The sequence below is a fragment of the Balaenoptera physalus genome, assembly GCF_965194825.1.
Source record: "Balaenoptera physalus genome assembly, chromosome: 13".
NCBI lineage: Eukaryota > Metazoa > Chordata > Mammalia > Artiodactyla > Balaenopteridae > Balaenoptera > Balaenoptera physalus.
In genome coordinates, this window is record NC_138892.1 from 50,065,960 (window position 1) to 50,091,959 (window position 26,000).

Here is a 26,000-nt window from a genome sequence, read left to right on the forward strand (position 1 = left end):
GAAGGCCATGGTATGAACCCCACACCAGCTCTAGCAAGACACTCGGCATTTCAGAGCACTCCTTAGTCATAAAAAGACGCAGTGCTATCACAATTTAACACCCAAAATAGGGGGAGGATGGGAGGTGGGAGAATCCTTCTTCTGTTAAATTCCTTACTTAGCCTGGCAATCACTTACTTTCCTAGATTTCTTTTGAGCCAGTCCATAATAAACTTAGTGGAATGTGAGCCAGCTGCCCTGTGGGTGAGTTTGGAAGCGGATCCTTCAGCCCCAGTTAAGCCTCAGATCTGCAGCCCCCGCTGACACGGAGATTGCAGCTGCTTAGTTACGTGCTGACATTCTAAACTGCCTTTTAGAATTGCCAGGTCTGCATTCAAGGGGGCAACTTCATGTCACTGTGGCCACCTTGATCTCCCATGGAGAGCAGCTTGCCATGAGAAACGGTTATGGAAATATTCCAGAAAAATTTACTTCTCCATTTAGTCACGGGGAAGAGGTGGGGAGAAGATTTGAGCTTTAAACGTTGAACATTTAGGATTGGAAGAGCTAGTCTCAATATTACTTCTAATTTTATCAAATACTGAGTGTTCTGTGCCAGGCAAGTGTCTACCATTCAGACGATCATCTTGCAGCATGTCTCTTTCGGTGATCTCCTCTGTTTTAGTCCATTTTTTATTTGGTAAGGAATCGAGATACTCAGTGGAATTGAGTTACTCAGCCTACTGAAACGAATGGTTTTGATTTCTAGTCACGGGTGTTCTGCTTGTGTTTACCTGAGTTCCCTCCAGCTAATCCGGAGATAGAGTCATTTTTAAATTATTTATATATAAGTGACACACATACTTTAGAGATTGTCATACCGAGAATGTAAGCCTTTAAATTTTTTAATCTTGTAATCTGTGGCAGTTTTATAGAAATCTGACAGTTAAAGCTGGATAAAGAATCACTATGGTGTGGGTGAGTAAAGAAGATATATTTAAGGGGAAGAGATGGCCTTGAGCAAGATTGTGAGCTAGACCCAGGGTTTCTTTGGAGGATTGACAATCTACCTCCCCCTTCCTGACCTCTTCCTCTGGGTACCTGTGATGAATCATTACCCCAAATAAACTGGACTAGCTATTTCATCCGAAACCTCTGGGTGTTAGGTTATTAACATTCTCTTTTTTTTTATATAATAGATAAGAACTGGGGCTTAAAGTAAGATGCCTAGCTTAAAGTTACACAACTCATTAATGACAAACACAGAACTTGAAAACAGGTTTTCTGCATTAAAATTCCATACTTTTCCATATGCCAGTGATGCCTAAGCTAACACTGGTTTTTATTTTTGTCAAAATGATCTGTAATTAAGGAATAATTGGCTTTTGCATCTTTTTAAAATTGAGGATGTTTATGGCTATTATTAGTAACATCTGCATAGAGGGTCTACTAACCTCTCTTTCAGAGTCACTGTGAAGGTAGAATATGATGAGGTCTGTAAGCCTCCAGGTGTCTGGGTGGTATGAGCTCCTTGCATGCAGGTCTTTCCCTTCTGAGCTTTACTGCATGAGCTGGTACCCAGTGACCCCTCCCTGGGATTCCAGGACAAAATTTCATTACGCTGTTATTTCAATGTAAGGCTAAGCAAAAACTAAATGTTTTTTCTAAAAGTGTGAAAACCTTTGCCAATGAACATACAATTTCTGTTTTAATATCAGAACTAATTTACTAACCTCTTGTCAGTAACTAATTTCCTAGGTGCCTTACAATCCCAGTGGTGAACCCACAGAGCATATGCTTCCTTTTCTCGTAATGTGGAATACCCTGGTTCCTTCTGAGAAGGGAAAGGGTATGTAATTAAGTGACTATTAAGACTTCAGTCTTAATCATTAATATGCCATCCCTTTCTTGGGTATATTTTCCTTTTAAAAAGAAGAACCAAGAGAAAGAAATATTTAATGCAAAGAATTGAATAGGTACTGGTGGAATTTCCAATAATGTATGTGAATAGCACTTGTATAGACTGGGGGAAAGGAGGATATTTTAGGCCTGGAGAGGATGTCCCTCAAATTACCCTAAGAAGAGCTGACTTCTTTGTTTTATATACAGATGATCTTTTACATAATAATTTGAATGGCTTCAGAAAATGAGATAAGAACCTCTCTTCTGTTTGAAGTGTTGCCCTAGAGTCTACAGACTAAAACTAAAAAACATCATGATGGGAAGCCAAGGCTTTGGGGGCCAGAGAAATCTAGATTCACATTCTTAGCCATATACGAGCCATGTGTCCTTAGGTACATTGACAACTGACCCTCAGTTTCTTCCTCTAAAAATACAGGTAGCTCCTTGGAGTAGTGGCTGCAGGATTAAATGAACCGATACAGGGAAAGCATCAACCTTAGCTGGCACTTTGCATTCTGGACATGATTGCTACTCCATCCCTGTAGTATGAAAGTGTGCTCACAAATTCCTTTCTTTCTCCTCTCCAGATAAAAAGCTGCAGTCTCTTAGATTTATTTCTTAAAACCAGGGACATTTCTAGGAATTGGCAGCAGTTAGGAACATGGGGAATGATTTAGAAACTCCCCTAAGAAGTCAGAAAAAGCAATTCCGCAATAGAGATACTCTTCTACATCCTCAAAAGTTTATTTACTATTCAAAGGACTACACAAGTTAAAAAAAGAAAGATTCATTAGATCCAAATCCTCTCTCTCTTTTCCAGGATCTAAATGAAAAGTCCTCACAGATACCTGTGTGCTGCCCAAGCTGCCAAAACTTGAAACTTACAACCCCCTTGACTTTGTGTTTCAAGAAATTTGATTTTGAGATCTAATTTTAGAATAACAAGTAGTCCTCCACAGAGAGTCTCAAATGTTCCTGGTTCCCAAGGGGTTATAATTTCTGAGCTTCTCTATGAAAATCTAAATATACAATCTTTTATTTCTTTTTTTGGAGGAGTGGGGCAAATCACTTAATATATAAATTCTGTGAGAATCAACGTTAGAATCTTATGCAGAACCATCATTTAATCTCCAATAAGGCAAAATATACTATAAGTACTCTGTAAGGTCTCAGTGATATTTACAAAGGCCAAAATAATTCTATAAAACATGTGTGCACATAGACATTTTAATTTTAAACTGGTCTAAAACTGGGAATTCCCTGGCCATCCAGTGGTTAGGACTCTGCACTTCCATTGCAGGGGTCATGGGTTCAATCCCTAGTGGGGGAACTAAGATCCTGCAAGCCACGCCGCACGGCCAAATAAATAAACTGGTCAAAAACAAAACTGCCTTCCTATCTGAACTCTTCACAGAGGCCACACTAATAGTCTAAGGCCAGCAACCCCCTGAATGATCATTTCATCAATAACTCAGTGCTTGGCACTGCGCTCTGCTCAGAAAGCAGCATCCAGCTCACCTTTGGGCACAGTTCAGCCTGTAAGCGTGCTTTTGTATATATAGTTTCATCTTTTCCTTGCTCCCAATTCAAGAGTGAGATCTTACTCCCTGGTTTCAGCATCATCTGTCCTTTACTTTGGAATTTAAAAAAAAACCAAACAAAACAAAACCAAAAACAGGTTGAACAGAATGTGACTTCCTATGCCACAAAGGCAGTCAAAAACCCATGTATTTTTCCTGGTAGAACTCCTGACATTCAGATGTTTAGAAACCTTCAGATTTATTGATAGAACTTTTATTCAGTTTTCTCCAGGTTTCTCATGGGACTTACGTTCTGTGCCGGGGGTTTAACTTCTCTACTGTGTTGTTTTCTGATGTGACTCACTCATTTCACAAGTAGTCCTCTTGCCTCTGCAACAAGATTTCAGCTTCCTGAAGGAGGAATCCACCATGTCTTAAAGTGTTCTTGAACCTCCCACTATGTCTACCACTAAGTTTGATGATTAAAAGACCATCAGTAAAGTTTAGGTGAATTAAAGTGAATACCTGATAATTGGAGCTGTTGATTAAGAAATTCAGTTTGAGACTCACAGAGAGCAGACTTGTGGTTGCCAAGGAGGAAGAGGGTGGGGAAGGGATGGATTAGGAGTTTGGGGTTAGTAGATGCAAACTATTATATATAGAATGGATAAACAACAAGGTCCTACTGTACAGCATAGGGAACTATATTCAATATCCTGTAAGAAAACATAATGGAAAGGAATATGAAAAAGAATATATATAGATGTATAATTGAATCCCTTTTCTATACAGCAGAAATTAACACAACGTTTTAAATCAACTATACTTGAATAAAATAATTTTTTAAAAAAGAAATTCAGTTTGAACAAATATGTTTTTTAAAACTTTATCATTATGGAAAGTTTAGAGAGAAGATGCATGATGAACCCCACGCTCCCATCACCAGCTTCAACAATTCTCAACTCATGAACAAAACTGCTTCATACAAGTAGTTTTCTTTTTTTAACTAATAGACTACTTTTTGAGCAGTTTCAGGTTTACAGACAAAATTAAGTGGAAAGTATAGAATTCTCATATATTCTTTTCCCTCATCTCCCAGTTTCCCCTATTATTAACTTCTTGCATCAGTGTGGTACATTTGTTACAATTGATAAGCCAATATTGATACATTATTATGAACTAAAGTCCACAGTTCACCTTAGGGTTCACTCTTTAGGTTGTACATTTTATGGTTTTAACAAATACATAATGACATATACCTACCATTACTGTATCATACAGAATAGTTTTACCAAATAATTTCTAATATTTAAAAATAGCTATAACTAACTCTTAATCACCACAGAGGGAATTATATTCACACTATTGAAGATGTTTCTATTGAGATTCAATTCACATTGTATGCCTATTATGATTTCATATATATCGTGTCATTTAATTCATAGCAGTCTCCTTTGGTAGGCATTTTTATCCCCATTTCCTAGATAAAGATATTGGAGCTCTGAAAGATGAAATAACTTTCCGCAGGTCAAAGAGCTAGTAAGGGGCAGAGCAAGGATTCTAATCTAGAGAAAGTGGGATTAATTCATGCTGCAAAATTTATGACTTGGTAAATGACAGAAATGCTAAAATTAGTCCTTTTTACCATTTGCGGAGCAATTAAGCATGCAGTTGAAAGCAGATCCAGATGGCAGGAGACTTCCCAGGAGTCAGGTTTCCTCTGCTATGGCAGAAGAGTAACGATCTGGAAGTGATGCTGGGGGAGTACATGGTGCCCCGGCGCACCTCCCCTGGGCTCGTGCATCATGTGTAAGAACGAACAATTGCAAGAGACGTGTTGGGTCCAGGGAGACTGCCAGGTTTCAATCAGGCGATGGAGTGGGCGGTAGGAAGTGTATTTGCCTTGGTATAGCGGTTCCATACGGTACAGAGGGGCAACTGATGAGGGAAAAGGGAACAGTGGGAGGATGTGCCCGGGTACAGAAGCAGTAAGCACGGTGGGGCTGAGCACAGAAGCTAGGGAGGCTGCTATCTCAGCTAGTAATTGAGGGAAGAAGAATGCCAGGCTTGATGGGTTTAACTGACCACAAGGTTTTCAGAAGCATCCCCCTTTGAAGCCCTGGGTAAGGGTTGGAGTTGGCAATCCCCACTCTGGGTTCAGAATGTCTGCAGTCAAAACCCTGCTTTCCAGTTGCTAAGAACCACGCTGCTTGAGAGCGAGTCTCACGCCCAGCAGCCTGGCCCCTGCACACAGGGTGGTCCCGCCAGGTCCTAGTGGGTGGTGGTCTAGTGCCAAGCATGGCCCAAGTTGACACACGGGTAGGATATCCCATAGAATATTGAGCTGTGGGCTTGGTTTTGATGGAGAGATTACTGGAGATCATAAGGCACGTGAGCAGGGCAATGACAGTGAAAATGGCTTGAGAAGTATTCTGCCCTTTCCAAGTGAGAATTCTCCAGTTCTCTGAAAAATTGTTTCACAAGGGAAGTATACTCTCAAGTTTATAAAGCACCCTCTTTCTTCCACTTTGGTGCCTTCCTTTCTATTCTCTCCCATGATTCCATTATCCATGCTGCCATGGCCTACCTCTAGAGCTTCTCCTGGGCATATTTTCATGCAAACTTGTTGTCTCTCTGTACTCCATAAGAATATACCTGTTTTATGTCTATTCCTATATTAATAGGCCCAACCATTCTTATAATCATGAAATATGCATGTTATAAATCTATTCCAACTACTCGTCCTCTGATTAAATGTCTCCATAATACCTCCACCAAAGAGTCATGTCATCTTGAACACATTCAGGGACAGAAAACTCACTACCTTAAAAAGTAGCCTAGGTTTGGATAGACCCGAGTGATAGAAAGTTCTTCTTATTGGGTTAAAATCCTCATATGTCTCTCAGAGTATAATTCTTCTTCTACAGGCCATCTCTTCAAATATCTGCCCCTTCAAATATCTGTCTCTTCAAATATCTTCAAATTATTTTATTAGTGCAGCTGCCGAATCCTATGTCCCTCAGACATTGAACGTCAGTGTCAAAGGGTGAGAGCACAGTTCCCAGATAAGAAATCTGCCTCTTACCTTTTTTTTAAAGCCACATTACACATTTACTCCATGCCAGACTCTGTGCTAATTGTGAAGATTTTAATTTGATTAATCCAATAATCCCAGAAGGGAAGTATTGTTTTCTTTCTGCAAATGAATAAACAATGGCTTAGAGAAAAACATGATTTACCTAAGGTCATGCTGTTCTTTAGGGACAGAGCCAGCGCTGAAGCTCAGTTCCTCCAAGGTCAAAGCTCATTCCCCTGCCATCACATGACTGAGAGTGACCCTCTTCAGACAATGACCAGCCCGGTGTTGAGAAGTCTAGGCAGAATTACATTCCTGAAGCATAATATGTAAGTAGATAATTATCTTTGTTACTCTCAAGGCCAAGGTTAGTGTGATGGGATGGTGTCTTAGTTACGGTAAGACACAGTAGCTACTGTGACAGCAAACCCTAAATCTTGGTGGCTTAACACAAAAGTGTCTTACATAACGCCTAATGAAGACGTCCTTCTTTGGCAGGTGGCCTTCTATGTGGCCTGTTATGGGTTGAAAAACTTGATATGTTGAAGTCCTAAGCCCCAGTACCTCAGAACATGATGTTATTTGGAAACAGAGCTGTTGCAAACATAATTATTTAAGATGAGTAAGGTGGGCCTCTAATCCAATAGGCCTGGTGTCTTTATAAAATTAGACACAGGTGCCCGCACAGGGAGAATGCCATGGGAACATGAAGACAAACGGCCACTTACAGGCCAAGAGAGAGTCATACATAGGGCAGAGCCTTCCCTCACAGCCCTCAGAAGGTACCCACTCTGCCAACACCTTGAACAGAGGCTTCTAGGCTTTCAAACTGCGAGACAAATGTCTGTTGTTTAACCCACCCAGTTTGTGGTATTTTGTTATGGCAGCCCGAGCACGTTAATACGTGGCCCTATAGGGCCATTTTTCCATCCTCTAGAGCCTCACTGTTCTTTACTGGAGTCTCTGTGTTTGGCCAGTGGAAGGAGGAGAGCATGTGGAGGGGTACACAGGAATTCTGTGGGGCAGGTATGGAAGGAGCATAGATGTCTTCTGCCCGCATTTCACTGGCGAGAAATGAGCCACCTGGCCAAACCTAACTGCGAAAGAGGGCAAAAAATGTAGGCTGGCTGTATGGAGCTGCTATGGGCTGGAGGAAACAGATGCCAGTAAATACATAGTAGTCCTGGCCCCAGATAATTCTGAGTAGAAAGATGCTGGAAGAAAGAGGCCACATCTAGGAGGCTGAACGGGAATCATCTGTGTCCCACTCACTCCCTCACCCGTTCACCAAGTATTTTTTCGATTGCCCAGTATTTGCCAGCATTGAACTTGGTAACTAGGGGTACAGCAGGAAACAAAGGAGACAGACTTTCTGCTTCAAAGAACTTGCACTGTGATAGTCTACGAGAAAGAAAAGGGGAGGTTGCCCTGGGGAGCCTTTTAAATGTAGTCCTAACCTACTATACTTGGTCAGAGAAAGCTTCCTTAGAGGATGAGACATTTAATAAGAAATAAGAATGAGCTACTGGTCTGCAGTCCCTTCTCTGCAATTCCAAAATCCAATAAGGCCTGAAAACCAAGTTTTTTGGGGGAAAATTATTTAGTAATAAAACTTGACTTTATCTTGACACATTTGGTGGAAAAGCCTGATCTGAAGGAGGTTACTTGTAATCTTTATCTATCATATTTGGAGTGAATATTTACAGGTCTTGCTGAGGAAATGTTGCTATGCTTGATTGCCAAATAGATCAAGGAATAGTATTGCTAGGGTGCCAGACAGAATCACTGGGGATTTGAAACACAAAGATGAATTTTAATGAGAACAAAAGATTCCACAGATCTTCTTCAGAATATATTCCAGTCACCCAGGTTTATGGGCATCATTTGTTTTTAAAAACCCATTAACTTTAATTAATTAATTAATTTATTTATTTATTTTTGGCTGTGTTGGGTCTTCGTTTCTGTGTGAGGGATTTCTCCAGTTGTGGCAAGCGGTGGCCACTCTTCATCGCGGTGCGCGGGCCTCTCACTATCGCGGCCTCTCTTGTTGCGGAGCACAGGCTCCAGACGCGCAGGCTCAGTGGTTGTGGCTCACGGGCCCAGTTGCTCCGCGGCATGTGGGTTCTTCCTAGACCAGGGCTCAAACCCGTGTCCCCTGCATTAGCAGGCAGATTCTCAACCACTGAGCCACCAGGGAAGCCCTATGGGCATCATTAATATTCATTCTCCCAGTGGTTCTAATAATTGGATCATTTCCATATCTCTGACATCAAAGAGGAATCATCAATGGTTCATCCAATACCTGGAGCTGTAGAAACAGGTGAGCGATGCTGGGAGCAGCATCAAGAGTGGTACCTTTAGTGACCATCAGTCTGGGCCTGTGAGCCACCTTGACACAGAGTGGACTTGGGATCTAGGGTTTCTGTTGACTGGGGACTTGGAAAGAAAGGTCATTATTGGGGCCATTGTGATATAAGATTGTCTTCTCCCCAATAACTATAGCATGGAGGAAATAATGGCAGCATTAGTGCTTCCAGAGATGTTCTGCTTGCTCACTTTTCCATAAGATAACACCAGGAACACATGATAAAGGGAAACATTAGTCCTATGAGACTCTCATACACACAAATGAGCAATGAGGAGGCCAGAGCCACCTTGTTCTTCAGGAAATCTGGGAAGTGACTGATATAAAGCACATTGTCCAACAGAGCTCTCTCTGTGATAGTGGATATGTACTAGAATCTGTGCTCTCCAGTATGGTAGCCATGAGCCCCATGTGGCCATTGAACACTTGACATATGGATAATGTGATGGAGGAACTGAATTTTTTATATTATTTAACTTTAAATTTGAAATTAAATGGTCACATATGGCTAGTGGCTACAATATTGGAAAGCTCAAGTATAAAGAGTTACATTTTTTCATGCGAAAATTACAACATGGTTGGAACACAGGGCTGGGAATCCTGTTTCCTAGCTTTCGTTTCCTTGTAAATCAAACACACCAACTGTGGCACATTTTTGGAGGCACGTTGACACTAAGTTTTAGTTATCACCTCTAGGAGAGTGTTCTAACCTGGCGCCTATTAGGGACTGAAGGAAAGGCTCTCCTTACTCTAAATTCTCCATTCTCAACGTCTTACCTCTATACCTTTAGTCTTCCTTCTCCTCTTGGCCAACTAGAAACAAACAAACAAATGAAAAAGCAAGTAGAGAGCAACCTGAGTACAGTGGTATGTAAACCTTGGATTTGGCTAAAATGTTGTCATTCCACTGTTGGTGAGATTCACTTACTTCAGGCTTTTACCTTTTCCCTGGTGGCCAATAGAGGTGTTCTCTGAAAGGTCAGGGACACACTTAATTTATCCTTGTGTGGCAGTATCTGGGACTTAGCAGGCATTTGATGAACATATGTTGGATCAAATAGCTTATCATAGTCATACAATGCTTAAATTTACTTAGTAAACTTACTATAGTTCTCCAGGTACTTTGAAACTCCTCCTGATGCCACCTAACTTAAGCCAGAGAGTAAGACCAAGTTTATGGAGACATAGCTAAAAATTTTACACTGAATGGAGTAAAGTGAAGCTTATAAATAGAGATGTAATGTGGTTTCTCTACAACTATGAAAGGGTGACGTGGGATCTCCCACTTCACAGATATTCAAGGACAGTGTCAATGACAAACTCTCTCAAGCGTTTTACACTTGAACTTAGAAAGAAGCGCGAGACAAAGAAGTCTCAGTCTTTTCCAGCCCCAAGTTCTTAGGTGTGAAAGCTGAATAAATTTTGCCTTATAAATCCCTAAAACCTTTCCCCATCAAAAGGAAAGACCAAATTCTAAAGAATTTCTCAAACAAATATTCAGTAATTAGACCACTGTGGATTTTTTTATTTTATTTGAGTATTGCACTGAAAACCTATAGTATCTTTTTTTTAGAAAAACTATTAAAATCCCTATCCCTGGAATAAGTACCTAAATCAAAAACAATCCTACAACTATAAACAGCCTTACAGAAATATTCATGCCAAGTGATAGATATAATAGTAATGGCAGAAAAACAGAGTTCTGATTTCATCTTCTTTATTATGTGAATGCCTAATGTGGTAGATTTCTTTTTCCTCAGTTAGCATAGCTTTAATGGCAATCCTTCACAGAGGTGCAGGATGCTTTTGCAATGCTTCTGCTAATATCCTCTGGATTTACCCCCAAAGACCGTACGGATTTATTCAACTGGGGGCAAAAGTCAAGCTGTATTTATACCCTTTTGTTTTCCACTATCAAATTTGTATTTTCAGAAAGGAGGAGGGAACCTGGAGAGGCTACCGGCACCCTGGAAAATCTGTCATACAATGCCTGAATTTGCTTGGTTTGTTGTAGTCAATTAATGGGACATTAGGACCTCATAACTTTTTCTGTAGGCCCTTTTAGCCAAGGCTGATCTCATCTATTCACACTTCCTGGTTACCTGCTTAGGTATTTCTCTATACATGAACAAGGTCTTTGCATAGGCTGTGCAAAGAGAGTGTCAGCAAGAGATAAATGGCATCATTTAATGGATAATTTTTGGAATAGTTAATTATTATTAACCCAAAACCGTCGTAAATGATAGAGATAATGCCAAGGTTTACTATCTCATAAAAGAAGGAGAAAGGAAGGTTTTGTGAAATGTCTTAAGCTACCTTGGCCGTTCACAATCTCACTGTTGGTAGCCTCAATCCGAAGAAGGTGGGAAAGTAACCCACATGCTCATCATCAGATGATTGGCTTAAGAAGATGTGGTTTATATATACAATGCAATATTATTCAGCCATAAAAAGAATGAAATATTGCCTTTTGCAGCAACATGGATGAACCTAGAGGTTATTATGCTTAGTGAAATAAGTGAGACAGAGAAAGCAAATACTATATGATATCACTTTTATGTGGAATCTAAAAAATAACACAAATGAATATATATACAAAACAGAAACACAGAAAACAAACTTATGGTTACCAAAGTGAATAGTGGGAGGCAGTGAGAGATAAATTAGGAGTTTGGGATTAACATATACACACTACTATATATAAAATAGGTAAACAACAAAGACCTACTGTACAGCACAGGGAGCTATACCCAATATCTTGTAATAACCTATAATGGAAAAGAATCTGAAAAGGAATATATATATATATATATATATATATACACATATATGTAACTGAATCACTCTGTTGTACACTTGAAACTAACACAACATTGTAAATCAACCATACTTCAATTTTTAAAAAAAGCATTTTCTCTTAAAAAAAAAAGATCCTTCCAGTCTCAACTAACCACCCTTGGAGTATGGATTTCTTTTTTCTTTTTCTTTTATAAAATAGATCTTTATTGGAGTATAATTGCTTCACAGTACTGTGAGAGTTTGTTGCAAACAAAGCAAATCAGCCATATGCATACACATGTCCCCATATCCCCACCTCTTGAGCCTCCCTCCCACCCTCCCTATCCCACCCCTCTAGGTCATCGTAAAGCACCGAGCCGATCTCCGATCTCCCTGTGCTAGGCTGCTGCTTCCCACCAGCCGACTATTTTATTTTATTTTGTTTATTTATTTTTTTAAACATCTTTATTGGAGTATAATTGATTTACAATGGTGTGTTAGTTTCTGCTGTATAACGAAGTGAATCAGCTATACATATACATATATCCCCATATCTCCTCCCTCTTACGTCTCCCTCCCACCCTCCCTATTGCACCCCTCTAGGTGGTCACAAAGCACCGAGCTGATCTCCCTGTGCTATGCGGCTGCTTCCCACTACCTATCTATTTTACATTTGGTAGTGTATATAAGTCCATGCCACTCTCTCACTTCGTCCCAGCTTACCCTGCCCCCTCCCCATGTCCTCAAGTTCATTCTCTATTTCTGCGTCTTTATTCCTGTCCTGCCCCTAGGTTCTCCAGAACCACTTTTTTTTTTTTTTTTTAGATTCTTTTTATATGTGTTAGCATACAGTATTTATTTTTCTTTTTCTGACTTCCTTGACTCTGTATGACAGTCTCTAGGTCAATCCACCTCACTACAAACAACTCAATTACATTTCTTTTTATGGCTGAATAATATTCCATTGTATATATGTGCCACATCTTCTTTATCCATTCATCTGTCCATGGACACTTAGGTTACTTCCATTGTAAACAGAGCTGAAATGAACATTGTGGCACATGACTCTTTTTGAATTATGGTTTTCTCAGTGTATATGCCCAGTAGTGGGATTGCTGGGTTGTATGGTAGTTCTATTTTTAGTTTTCTAAGGAACCTCCATACTGTTCTCCATAGTGGCTGTATCAATTTACATTCCCACCAACAGTGCAAGAGGGTTCCCTTTTCTCCACACCCTCTCCAGAATTTACTGTTTGTAGATTTTTCATGATGGCCATTCTGACTGGTGTGAGGTGATACCTCATTGCAGTTTTGATTTGCATTTCTCTAATGATTAGTGATGTTGAGCATCCTTTCATGTGTTTGTTGGCAATCTGTATATCGTCTTTGAAGAAATGTCTATTTAGGTCTTCTGCCCATTTTTGGATTGGGTTGTTTGTTTTTTTTGATATTGAGCTGCATGAGCTGCTTGTATATTTTGGAGATTAATCCTTTGTCAGTTGCTTCATTTGCAAATATTTTCTCCCATACTGAGGGTTGTTTTTTTGTCTTGTTTATGGCTTCCTTTGCTATGCAAAAGCTTTTAAATTTCATTATGTCCCATTTGTTTATTTTTGTTTTTATTTCCATTTCTCTAGGAGGTGGGTCAAAAAAGATCCTGCTGTGATTTATGTCATAGTGTGTTCTGCCTATGTTTTCCTCTAAGGGTTTTATAGTGTCTGGCCTTATATTTAGGTCTTTAATCCATCTTGAGTTTATTTTTGTGTATGGGTTAGGGAGTGTTCTAATTTCATTCTTTTACATGTAGCTGTCCAGTTTCCCCAGCACCACTTATGGAAGACGCTGTCTTTTCTCCATTGTATATTCTTGCCTCCTTTATCAAAAATAAGGTGACCATATGTGTGTGGGTTTATCTCTGGGCTTTCTATCCTGTTCCATTGATCTATATTTCTGTTTTTGTGCCAGTACCATACTGTCTTGATTACTGTAGCTTTGTGGTATAGTTTGAAGTCAGGGAGCTTGATTCCTCCAACTCTGTTTTTCTTTCTCAAGATTGCTTTGGCTATTTGGGGTCTTTTGTGTTTCCATACGAAATGTAAAATTTTTTGTTCTAATTCTGTGAAGAATGCCATTGGTAGTTTGATAGGGATTTCATTGAATCTGTAGATTGCTTTGGGTAGTTTAGTCATTTTCACAATACTGATCCTTCCAATCCAAGAACATGGTATATTTCTCCATCTGTTTATGTCATCTTTGATTTCTTTCATCAGTGTTTTATAGTTTTCTGAGTACAAGTCTTTCACCTCCTTAGGCAGGTTTATTCTAAGGTGTTTTATTCTTTTTGTTGCAGTGGTAAATGGGAGTGTTTCCTTAATTTCTCTTTCTGATTTTTTGTTGTTGGTGTATAGGAATGCCAGAGATTTCTGTGCATTAATTTTGTATCCTCCAACCTTACCAAATTCATTGATTAGTTCTAGTAGTTTTCTGGTGGCATCTTTAGGATTTTCTATGTATAGTATCATGTCATCGGTGAACAGTGACAGTTTTCCTTCTTCTTTTCCAATTTGTATTCCTTTTATTTCTTTTTCTTCTCTGATTGCCATGGCTAGGACTTCCAAAACTATGTTGAATAAGAGTGGCGAGAGTGGACATCCTTGTGTTGTTCCTGATCTTAGTGGAAATGCTTGCAGTTTTCACCATTGTGTATGATGCTTGCTGTGGGTCTGTCATATATGACCTTTATGATGTTGAGCTAGGTTCCCTCTATGCCCATTTCCTGGAGAGTTTTTATCATAAATTGGTGTTGAATTTTGTCAAAAGCTTTTTCTGCATCTATTGAGATGATCATCTGGTTTTTATTTCTTAATTTGTTAACGTGGTGTATCACATTGATTGATTTGCATATATTGAAGAATTCTTGCATCCGTGGGATAAATCCCAATTGATCATGTTGTATGATCCTTGTAATGTGCTGTTGGATTCTGTTTGCTAGTATTTTGTTGAGGATTTTTGCATCTATGTTCATCAGTGGTATTGGCCTGTAGTTTTCTTTTTTTGTGACATCTTCATCTGGTTTTGGTATCAAGGTGGTAGTGGCTTTGTAGAATGAATTTGGGAGTGTTTCTCCCTCTGCAATTTTTTGGAAGAATTTGAGAAGTATCCATGTTAGCTCTTCTCTAAATGTTTGATAGAATTCGCCTGTGAAGTCATCTGGTCCCAGACTTTTGTTTGTTGGAAGATTTTTAATTGCCGTTTCAATTTCATTACTTATGATAAGTGTTTATATTTTCTAATTTTTCCTGGTTCAGTCTTGGAAAATTGTATCTTTCCAAGAATTTGTCCATTTCTTTGTGGTTATCCGTTTTATTGGCATATAGTTGTTTGTAGTAATCTCTTATAATCCTTTGTATTTCTGCAGTGTCAGTTGTGATTTCTCCTTTTTCATTTCGATTTTATTGATTTGTGTCCTCTCCCGTTTTTTCTTGATGAGTCTGGCTAAGGGTTTATCAATTTTGTTTATCTTCTCAAAGAACCAGCTTTTAGTTTTATTGATCTTTGCTATTGTTTTCTTTGTTTCTATTTCATTTATTTCTACTCTGGTCTTTATGATTTCTTTCCTTCTACTGACTTTGAGTTTTCTTTGTTCTTCTTTCTCTAGCTGTTTTAAGTGTAGGGATTTCTGAATGGTGCACTTCAGATCTTATTTAACAGCCTCTAGAAAGTATAACTGTATCCATAATGTGGATACAGAAGTATTTCTAATAAATTACAGGCAATATAAGAGAGTGGTCGAGGGAATGAAGACTGGAGCTATACAATCAACAACTTTCAAAGCTCTGGCTTACAGATTTGGGAAATTGTATTCTATTATCCACCTAAGTCTGTCTTTTTAGGGACAAGTTCACCACTCTTCTCTCTCATCTGCCTTCACCCCCAGATCATTCCTGTAAAGCAATATTGGCGAGAGTAGGAGCAGGACCTCTGAAGTCAGGCTGCATGGGTTTGAAGCCTGGCTCTGCCATGTCACGGTCATGGTCTTTTTTCCACAACTTCATTTCCTCACTCAAAAAATGAGAATGATAATATACCTATGCCATTAGCTTATTCTGTGGATGTGAAGTAACTAAACTTGGCACTGTGATTTACACCTAGCAAGTACCCAGTGAATATTTAAAGAAAAACAAATGCATGCCTACAATGATGGGATTGTTTTAGGCAGAAGTATATGAGATAAAAACCACAGTCCCTGGTCTCAAGAAGCTCATGACCCAGTGGGAGAGACAGACAAGGAAATGGTAACAACATCGTTAATCAGTGATCAGTACTGTGGAAAACGTATGCAAAATGTAGAACCTGGAGTAAACTGCCAGTCTAATTATCAAACATATGTATTGATACATCAAAGTCCACCAGAAATTTCCAGTAACTAAGAGGAGAATAAGATACCTTATCATTCATGGTGCTATACTGAGTACATTTCAGCATAGAAAATATTTTAAAACAACTGATGTATTGGAAAAAAATGTTTCATTTGAAATGTTCCACATTAAAAATTTGTCTCTGTTGGACGCTGAAAACATTTTCCAGGGCCCTTTTCCAGTTAGAAATGAGACTAATGTAAACAGTCCAACAATTAACTACATGCAGTTGGCCTTTCTGAACTAAAACACAGTTCTTGAGCCCAAATCTTTAACTACAAAACGCTTTGCCAGCCACAAAAACAAGGCTGAATCATATCGGAAAACATATGGATTTCAGAAAGGACAGAAAGTTTCACCTTTTTTGGATTCCTTTGCTTAATCGTTATTTTAATAGGTCATCTACCTCTTCACAGCTAAGCTCAATGTTGCCGTTTTGCTTGCCAACCACAGATACGAACTGAGATTTCAATGTGTGAATATGAACCATTTCACAAGAGAAGACAAAATGGCCAATTTAATAAATCCTAGACAAGAGGTAGAGTTTGTTTTTAAATAGAAATGGCGGATTGAGGATTATTAACCTGCTGATCTGCAGATGCTTTAAATGTCTGTGACTCGTCAAGCCCACAGTAGTTTTGGCACAATTTTTTATATTTATGTCATGGCAAGACAAATTCTACATATCCTTCATATTTGTGGAACAGGATGGATTGCACCAAATATTCAGGGTACAAGTATTAGAAAATTTTTCTTACACAGCTTTCTTATTCAAAGTGTGGAAAATCAAAAGCCGTAACCGAAAGTCAACCAACTACTCACCTTTTTGTTCTACATATTAATTAGGATGCATTTTGTTTCATTTTGTTTTACATAATACATGGATAGGTTTAAAAGTTGAAGAAAGAAGACTAATTTTGAAGGCATAAGAAATGTGTATTTTGGGATCTTACAAGATTCTTCATAATGTAATAATTCAAATCTGTATACTCTTTTTAAACAGGATCTTTAAGAGCATTACCAGAATGTTAATGAGTTCAATTTAAAAATTCTTTTATAAATGGTTGGGAGTGGAGGTGGGATTTATATGTGGAATGAAGGAAAGTGAAGAGATGCCAAGATAAAGAGCTTAATAGAAATTATGATTAAAACCCAATCCCTTTTCATTTGAAAATGTTGTAGAATCTGGAAGTATTACTGTGCTCATGAAGGTGAGGAAAAAAGTTAATTCTAGTTCAAATCATTTAATACCAGAAAATGTAATCGATTTTCATTTTTGAAAACTTAATTAGGTACGTTAATATGGTCCATTAATATCCAGATTTTTATACATGCCTGTTCACCAGAGCGTCAACCTGACTCCATTTGCTCTCATCCGTGATTTCATTTTCATAGAGATTCACAAATGGAGAATAAATTATAACTCTCTTCTTTTGCAGAGTTAGATCTTACACGTTTCTCCCATTTATTTTACCTGGGAAAGTAGTTTGAGAGAGGGATTAAGAGAACATTGCCAGAAAGATCAAACATAGAAATGAGGTTGTAATTTTCAGTCCCATTTAGTTTTATGTTCAACAGCATGTTAACAATTTGGGAAGGAAATTCTTCATCAATTCCTTTGAAAAGTAACACACAAACCATGATTCCTTTCTGAATCCCCATCCATTTGGTCTCAAGTCTCCTCTAAAGCAGCTCCTTACAAGCAATATGCACCCACTACTAGAGGCATGCATGGTTGTCAATCAAACTTGTCCATTGCAGGGATACACACATTTATTTTATGTTCTAAATTAAATTTTAAAATAAGCTTGAGCTTCTTTCCATGCCAGTTAAGCAGGAAGTTTACTCTCTTACGCTTGAGGCTACCCCTTTCCTTTCAACATCTAAGGACCCCAAAGGCATACACAGTCTAATGGAGGGATTCAGTCTGATTTCCATATCCTAGCAGAGCTCGGACATTTACTGCCATAATTCTCACCAGCACATGGTGTCACTAAGGAAAAGTTGTTCCATAAAATCTAAAGGCCAAGGGGGAATATTTCTGGCCCAGGTCCCTGTGGGTGGATGGGAACGGGGAGTCATGACTTTGAGGAGACTGGTTCTACCATGTTGGATCTTTGAATGAGGCTAAGTTTGTTCCTCAGGCCAAGCTTAGGCAAGGAGTCTCCTCACTTGAGTTCCCCAGGTTCACAGTTTAATTTTAAACTAGCCTCCAAGGCACCAGCTGCCATAGTAGTGTTATGTGACAGAAGAGGCCTAATAGCCCACCATTTAAGGACGCCCAACCAGCGTCCCTTTTATCTTCATAGGGATTTGAATATCAAGAGTGAGCCTGGGAAGCTTCTCATTTTCAGACCCTCATCCACAATAGGCTTTTTTTTTTTTTTTAAGTGTTTTAACTTTTTAGTTTATTACAGGCCTTTCTATTTTTAATCATTACATATGTTTTCAACATTTCCCTGTTCTGCTCCACTGTATTCCATTTATTGCCTCTTAGGGTCCCAGGCACTCCTAGCAGTAAAGGTCTCCTTGCCTTTTCCTGACATTGGGCCTCGACTGCTCCCAGAGGGTCCACCTTCTCCACCCTCTTTTGGGGGATGAAGCCATGTTCCTGCTGGTGACTTACTTTTTCAAGGGTGACCCAGGAGCAAACAACAACAACAAAAACAACAAACAAAAAATACAAGCACAAGTTAAATTTTGGGGATGAGGGGGACATCCCACTACATTAAGGTTCAATGATATATGATCATTCCTTCTTAGCAATAGTGTATACGTCTGCCATCCCTGTGCTAGATGTATTAGTCTGCCGAGGCTGCAAAATACCATAGACTGGGTGTGTTAAATGACAGAAATTACTTTTCTCACTGTCTGGAGCCTGGAAGTCCGAGATCAAGGTGCCAGCATGGTTTGGGTTCTGGTGAGAGCTCTCCTCCCTGCTTATAGATGGCCACCTTCCAGCTGTGTCCTCATATGGCAGAAGGAGGTAGAAAGAGCTCCGGTATCTCTTGTTATAGGGGCACTAATCCCATCAGGCCAGTCTCCGCCCTCATGGCCTCATCTAACCCTAGTTACCTCCCAAAGGCCCCATCTCCAAATACCATCACATGGGAGTTAGAGCTTCAACATAAAAATTAGGGCACGACATAAACATTCAGTCTTTAACAGTAGATAAGCCTATTGTCAATTTTTTCTTGGCTAACATTTAGAAGATGTCCCTTGTTTAAGATTTATTTTATTCCTGCAATGCATCATTTCAACCATAGTGAAACTATGACCAACATAGTGACCAACAACAAAAGTTGTTTTATATGAGGTCATTAATATTTTGAAAACTTAAATAGAAAGGAATGCATATTTTTATCCAAGTCAACTTCAGCTTTCATTTTTTTCCAATTTATTGCTTTTTGTTGTAGTACATGGTCTTTAGAGAAATATCAGAAAAATCCCAACATGGAGAAAGATATAAATACGCATACATACATATACTGTTTATCTGAATGTGGTTAGATATAGAATACACAGAAAAATATTTTAAAATTCTGAGCTTTTCATCCATTTCTATAACTAAATACATCTGAACACTTTTATATCTAAGAATTCTGAGGTTTCTTTCATCATGACTAAAGGCACCTACAGCCTCATTTACGTGTAATTTCTATTTTACACACTTTATCGGGGATAGTAACATGACCCTTTCTAATACAAAAAAGATTCATAACTGATTACAACAGAAAATATTAACATTAAACTAATATTGCTATCAAATCACTACTATACAAAGGTTGATAGGAGATGACTAGAAACAACATAATTCAACTTTTATCTTATCTGTATTTATGCAGTTTCTTAACAACTGAAGTAATAATGGTATCACATTATGCATGAAACTTTTAGATCATTTAGAATAAAAATTTTTATAAGATTAAAATGAGATGGTGTGTGACAGTGCTCTGTAAAATACAAAGCACTCGACAAAACTCCAAGCTGCTGTGATGTTACTGATCCCAAACTTCAACAGCCTGTATTGTCTCTCTTTCTCACTTGGCACCTCATCAGATACTGCTATGATTAGGGTGACCAACTCATCCCAGTTTGCCAGGACCTTTCTCCATTTTTCACAAGAGAAAGCCCTGCATCCTGGAGACCCTTCAATCCCCAACAAATCAGGTTTCTTGTTGCCCTAGCGATAATGAAGTTACTTGATGAGAAGGATGCTGGCTGGTGCTAACATCTCCTTTCACCATCCCCTCCTCAGAAAAGATGCCAACAAGGTGTTTGCATAAGTCTGGGCTCTATTCACCTGAAAGCAAAGAGGTTTTCTGAGAAAGGGGTAAGCTGGGTGGTCACTGATGGGAAGGGGATAGAAAAGTCATTGTTAACTGATACTTAGTAATATATTAATAAGGAAACTGAAATTAATCAGGATACCATCCTTAAAACCAGACCTGACTCACTTTTCTGGGCCCATAGGCAGGTCCTGGTGTTCTATTTTGGTGAGAGAGTGGGAATCTCTGAGCCAGAACCGACTCCCAGGCAGCTCTGCTCACCCCGCCCCCTCCTATCTCTTCCCACTCACATCCAGGGAGCTGACGAGTGTTTCGTGCACTTTCGCAATCATGGGAAATTTTTCGTCCTGTTGAGATGATGTAGGATGGTCATTTTTTTTTTTTTTTTTAACCAGAGCCAATAAAGCAATTACCTCAACTTGAACTTTAGCCTCCCAACCAGCCTTTGGCTGTTCAACTCAATTCCTCAGTTCTGACCCCTACACTCCCATCCAGCTCAGGAGCATGGAAAGAGGTGGCGTGGCCTGACTCGTGCTGCTGCTGTGGTGACCTGTATTGCCGTAGATACTGCCTAATGAAAAGCCTGTTGTTTTCTTTTGGCTCAGGAGCTCACAGGCTGAGGGTGTCTCTCTAGCATGATCGTGGACACTTAATACAAAACCAAAAGGACAGATTCAGTCCTCTTACTCTGGCTCTAGTACAGCAGCTTGTGGAAAGAGAAGACATAAAATGATACCAACATGGCAGCAGTAGAATAAACACTTCTCTTCGAATTCCATAGAAGAAATAAAACTTCGGGTGATCGGGGGAGAATTCAGTAGTTCCAAAGCTATTAATGGCTGTCGGGAAAACAATCCAAGAACTGGCCAAACGAGCTGGACTGCTTTCCTGTGAATCATCAGAATAACCTCAGGCCTCTGATAGGCTGGCACCCATGTGCCCAGGTCCATCTCACCTGCGGAAAACAGGCTTTTAAAATGGAGAGTTGCCACCATCACCAGTTGCCGGCTTCTTGGTCTTCCCCAGGGCTGGACACAAGAATCACAGGACCTGTCTTTATGCTTTTTAATGTTTTTATCCCTTTACAAATTTAATGATGTCTTTTAGAGTATATTTTTTGAAATGCTGATAATCTTAATAATGAAATGGATCTTAGGACTTGAGGGAGTTGGAAGGGGGAATAGGAACTAAGTTGTGGATGCTCTTGATGATTCCCAGCTCTTCCACTGAAGAGGGATCAGAGATGTGCTGACGAATGTCTAACAGGCACTCTGAGGAGAAAAAAAAAATTTTTTTTTTAAATCTGATTTGTAGTGTTTGCTAATTTCCATGATGTAAATACTCCCACCATGACCACTTTCGCTGGCTCCAACACACCACTGGGAGGGACTTTAGTTTTCCTTTGCCAAGGTCAGTCTTTCCTGGTGCATGTTCTGAAACTATATTTATTAAGACTTAAAATTTCTCCAAGTGATTTAAGTTACCATACTCTATTAAAAATGTCCCTTACCTTTCTTAACTTCCCCTCAGCAACTTGGCATCCTGTTCATACTCTCAATACCCTGCCATGCTCATTTTTTATTTGAAGTGTTTCTTGTTCTTATCTAGCTCTTATTCCCTTTCTCTATGCTGAGAACTAATTTGTAGCCAGATTTTTTTCTGTTTTTATTTTTTACCTCTGCTGTGTTTTAGATTATCTAAAAATTATCACGTCACCCAGCAATTCCTTTCCCCCCTCAATACTTAGAACCTCAATTGGTTCCCCATGACTTTTAGGATAAAGTTCAAACTCCAGGGTCTTTGTGGTACAGCTTTTACCCTAGCCTCTGTCTCTAGCTTAAGGTCCTTCCAGGGCCCCCTCATGAAACTTGTACTCTTGACTGCTCCAAAATCCTGCAGCAACTTGAATACACTGAGCTGCTTCATGTCTCCAGGCCTTCCCACCTGTGGCTTCCTCTGAGAATTCCTCCTCCCTAACCCCTTCATTTTAAGTTTACTCTGGGCTTCTAATCTCTACAGATGCTGTATCCTTTGCTTATCTGCATCTCAGCAGTGATAGTAATTATTGACAGTGAGCTACCTCCCTCCATTTGGGCTGTGACCCACTTAACGAAGGGACAGTTACCCTACTTTGATATTCCTGGCACCTAACAAAATGCCTACTTCTATACTAGATGCTCAATAAATGCTTGTTGAATAAATACATGAATTAATGAATGATAATTGAGGTAATCATTTTTGATCCCTATTTTTATCCCTCCTTCTATTCCACCATCTTGATTCCTCCTCCCTATTTTGATTCTAAAGTGTCAAAATCTCTTAAACGTTCATTAAAAACAATGTCCACCGATACATTTGCAAAGGAGATTGGTTCAGTAAAATATGATACAGCCAGAGTCAAATTAAAATATCAAGGTAGAGTTCCTAAAAGTGAAAGATCCAGATGCAAGAAAAGAGTGAGCAGCATTACCTATGTTATGTAAATAAATAAAAGAGCGGACATGCATACATAAGGAAGTTTCTGGAAACCTGTAAATAGAATTTTCCTTGCTGTTTCGTACTTTTCTGTTTGATTTTTGTTTTACCATCTACACTTATTATTTTTACATGTGAAAACATTTATATGAGAAAAAAATGTTAACAGGGATCGTCTGATGATAGACTATTGAGCCATTTTTTCCTTCTATATACTTTTGTTTAATTAGCAAACATAAACGATATATTTTTTTAAACTGAAACTAAAGGTAGCAATGTTTCCCACGCTGGCAGATTTTTCAACATTGCCTATGAACCACCTCCAGGAAGTGGGTTATCTAATTTACAGCTTCAGTGAACCTGTTTCCTGGCAATGGTTGTCAGGTCAAGCCTCCTTCTCTCTTGTTCTCCATCACTCTCACTCTGAAGGCCTAAGGGCAGGAAAGATACTCACAGGGAAGCAAGAAGTAGCATTAGCATCGTTTTGTGTGTGCCAGACAAAAAAGAGCTGTCGACGTACTCCCCAGAACACAGCACATACCTCTGATTCTGCCAACCTCCCTCAAAGAGGACCGTCTCCTATTAAGCCTTCTGGGAAAAGTGTCAGAGCACAGTCAATGAAAACTAACCACTACTGCTTGCTTTGGTGCCAGCCTGCACAACAAAGAGTTCCTTTAACTGCCTTAAAAGGAATATACTCCTTTCCACACCTATCACATTTCATTCTCTTAACATAATGCCACAAACTGAAAAAGGAAACAGGTTGTGAAATAATACAGAAAGCTATTTTTAATTAAAAGAGTCCATTTATCAACACTAAAAATAAAAAAGAAGATTCAAATGATGAGGCGCAGCAGAGAGATCCTGAAAAAGGCCTGACTCCCAAAGGCAGTGCTAAATGGCATCCCGTAACACTGACATGAACCCTGAGACTTGAGATTAATTGCGTTGTGATACGAGGTGATCCCTCGCACCCCTCCCTAGGTTCCCCTAGAGTTTACTGAGTAAACTCTAGTTTAAAGCTTTCTATTGTTCTAAGTGTCAGCCAGACTATGTTATAAATCAGCTATTTAACCTATGTTGAAAGCCATTTGTGCAATTTCCTTTACAACTAATCTCAGGTTTATAAATCCTGGTTGTGTAACCTTGGGACATTCTCTCTTGGCCGTGTTTCTTCATCTGTAAAAGGAAGACAGACTGGAGAAGGAATAGGTCTCTATATCAGTTAGGATGCTGTTGGCTGCAAAGAACAGAAAACTCAATTCCAACTGGCTTGAATAATAAGGACAAATATTAGTTCACATAAAAGAAAGTCCAACTCTCGGAACCTTCCGGCTGCCACGTTCAGAACTCGCTGCTCTAGCCTCTGGAGCCCATCCCATCCTTCCAGCCTGTGACCAGCAGCAGAGAAAAACTAGTTCATATCATTTTCTTGCCCCATACACACTTTAAGGTGAGCAAAATGATTAGAATAAATTAAAATAAATTTAGAGAATAAATTAATCTTAAGATTAGAATAAATTTTAACAATGAAGGAAATCGTGCACAACCAAGTCAGTCAGTGAGGCAATCAGATCAGTGCCAAGTTCTGGGAGGTGATCAGTGATGAACATGGCACTGACCCCACCAGCACCTATCATGGGGCTAGCGACCTGCAGCTGGACAGCATCTCAGTGTACTACAATGAGGCCACAGGTGGAAAATATGTTCCTTGTGCTATCTTGGTGGATCTAGAACCCGAGACCATGGACTCTGCTTGCTCAGGTCCTTTTGGTCAGATCTTCAGACCAGACAACTTTGTTCTTGGTCAGTCTGGGACAGGCAACAACTGGGCCAGGGGCCAGTATACAGAGGGGGCCGAGCTGGCTGACTCAGTCCTGGATGTGGTTCGGAAGGAGGCCGAGAGCTGTGACTGCCTGCAGGGCTTCCAGCTGACCCACTCGCTGGGCGGGGGCACGGGCTCTGGAATGGGCATCTTGCTCATCAGCAAGATCCGTGAAGAGTATCCCGACCGCATCATGAACACCTTCAGTGTGGTGCCCTCACCCAAAGTGTCCGACACTGTGGTTGAGCCCTACAATGCCATCCATCAGTTGGTGAGGCACACTGATGAGACCTACTGCATTGACAACAAGGCCCTACAACATCTGCCTCCGCACCCTCAAGCTGACCACGCCAACCTACGGGGACCTGAATCACCTCATCTCAGGCACCATGTGTGGTGTCACCACCTGCCTCCGCTTCCCTGGCCAGCTCAGTGCTGACCTCTGCAAGCTGGCAGGCAACATGATGCCCTTCCCACGTCTCCACTTCTTCATGCCTGGCTTTGCCCCTCTAACCAGCCGTGGAAGCCAGCAGTGTTGGGCCCTCACTGTGCCCGAGCTCACCTGGAAGGTCTTCGATGCCAGGAACATGATGGCTGCCTGTCATCCCCGCCATGGCGGGTACCTCCCCATGGCTGCTGTCTTCCGTGGGCAGATGTCCACGAAGGAGGTGGATGAGCAGATGTTCAACGTGCAGAACAAGAACAGCAGCTACTTCGTGGACTGGATCCCCGACAATGTCAAGATGGCTCTCTGTGACGTCCCGCCCCGTGGCCTCAGGATGGTGATCACCTTCACTGGCAACAGCATGGCCATGCAGGAGCTGTTGAAGCACATCTCAGAGAAGTTCACTGCCATGTTCCACCGGAAAGCCTTCCTCCACTGGTACACAGGTGAGGGCATGGATGAGATGGAGTTCACCGAGGCTGAGGGCAACATGAACGACCTCGTCTCCGAGTACCAGCGGTACCAGGATGCCACTGCAGAAGGGGAGGAGGATTTGGGTGAGGAGGCTTAAGGCCGAGTCCCCATCACCGCAGGCTTCTCAGTCTCCTCAGCCTTCTTCCTTAACCGCCCCTTTCCTCTCCCTCTGAATTTGCATTTTCTGCCTCTATCTTGTTTTTTCTTTTTTTGGGGAGGGTGGTTCTAGAACAGTGCCTGGCACATAGTAGGCACTCAATAAATATTTGTTGTTTGTTGAACAACTCAATAAATATTTGTTGTTTGTTCCCCCACTCTGGGGAACCTAGATTTCTGCCATTCTGGGTAACCCTGTATTTCCTTCTAGTGCCCACTCCTCCCATCTGTCCAGCGAACGTTTCCCTCTCTGTTTTTGAGATAACTCTCCAAGAAGCTGGGTCTCATCAAATCCCGT

At 40.1% G+C, this 26,000-nt stretch overlaps 1 long non-coding RNA gene and 1 pseudogene across 2 annotated transcripts in view; both read left to right on the forward strand.

The window, feature by feature from the left end:
• LOC309642043 overlaps nucleotides 1-26,000 on the forward strand; it is a 371,803-nt gene that overhangs the window by 259,266 nt on the left and 86,537 nt on the right. The gene's annotated exons all lie outside the window — the stretch shown is intronic.
• On the forward strand, nucleotides 12,025-25,796 carry LOC309641982 (tubulin beta-5 chain pseudogene; annotated as a pseudogene). Its single transcript has one exon. The product of its transcript is annotated as a tubulin beta-5 chain pseudogene (transcript).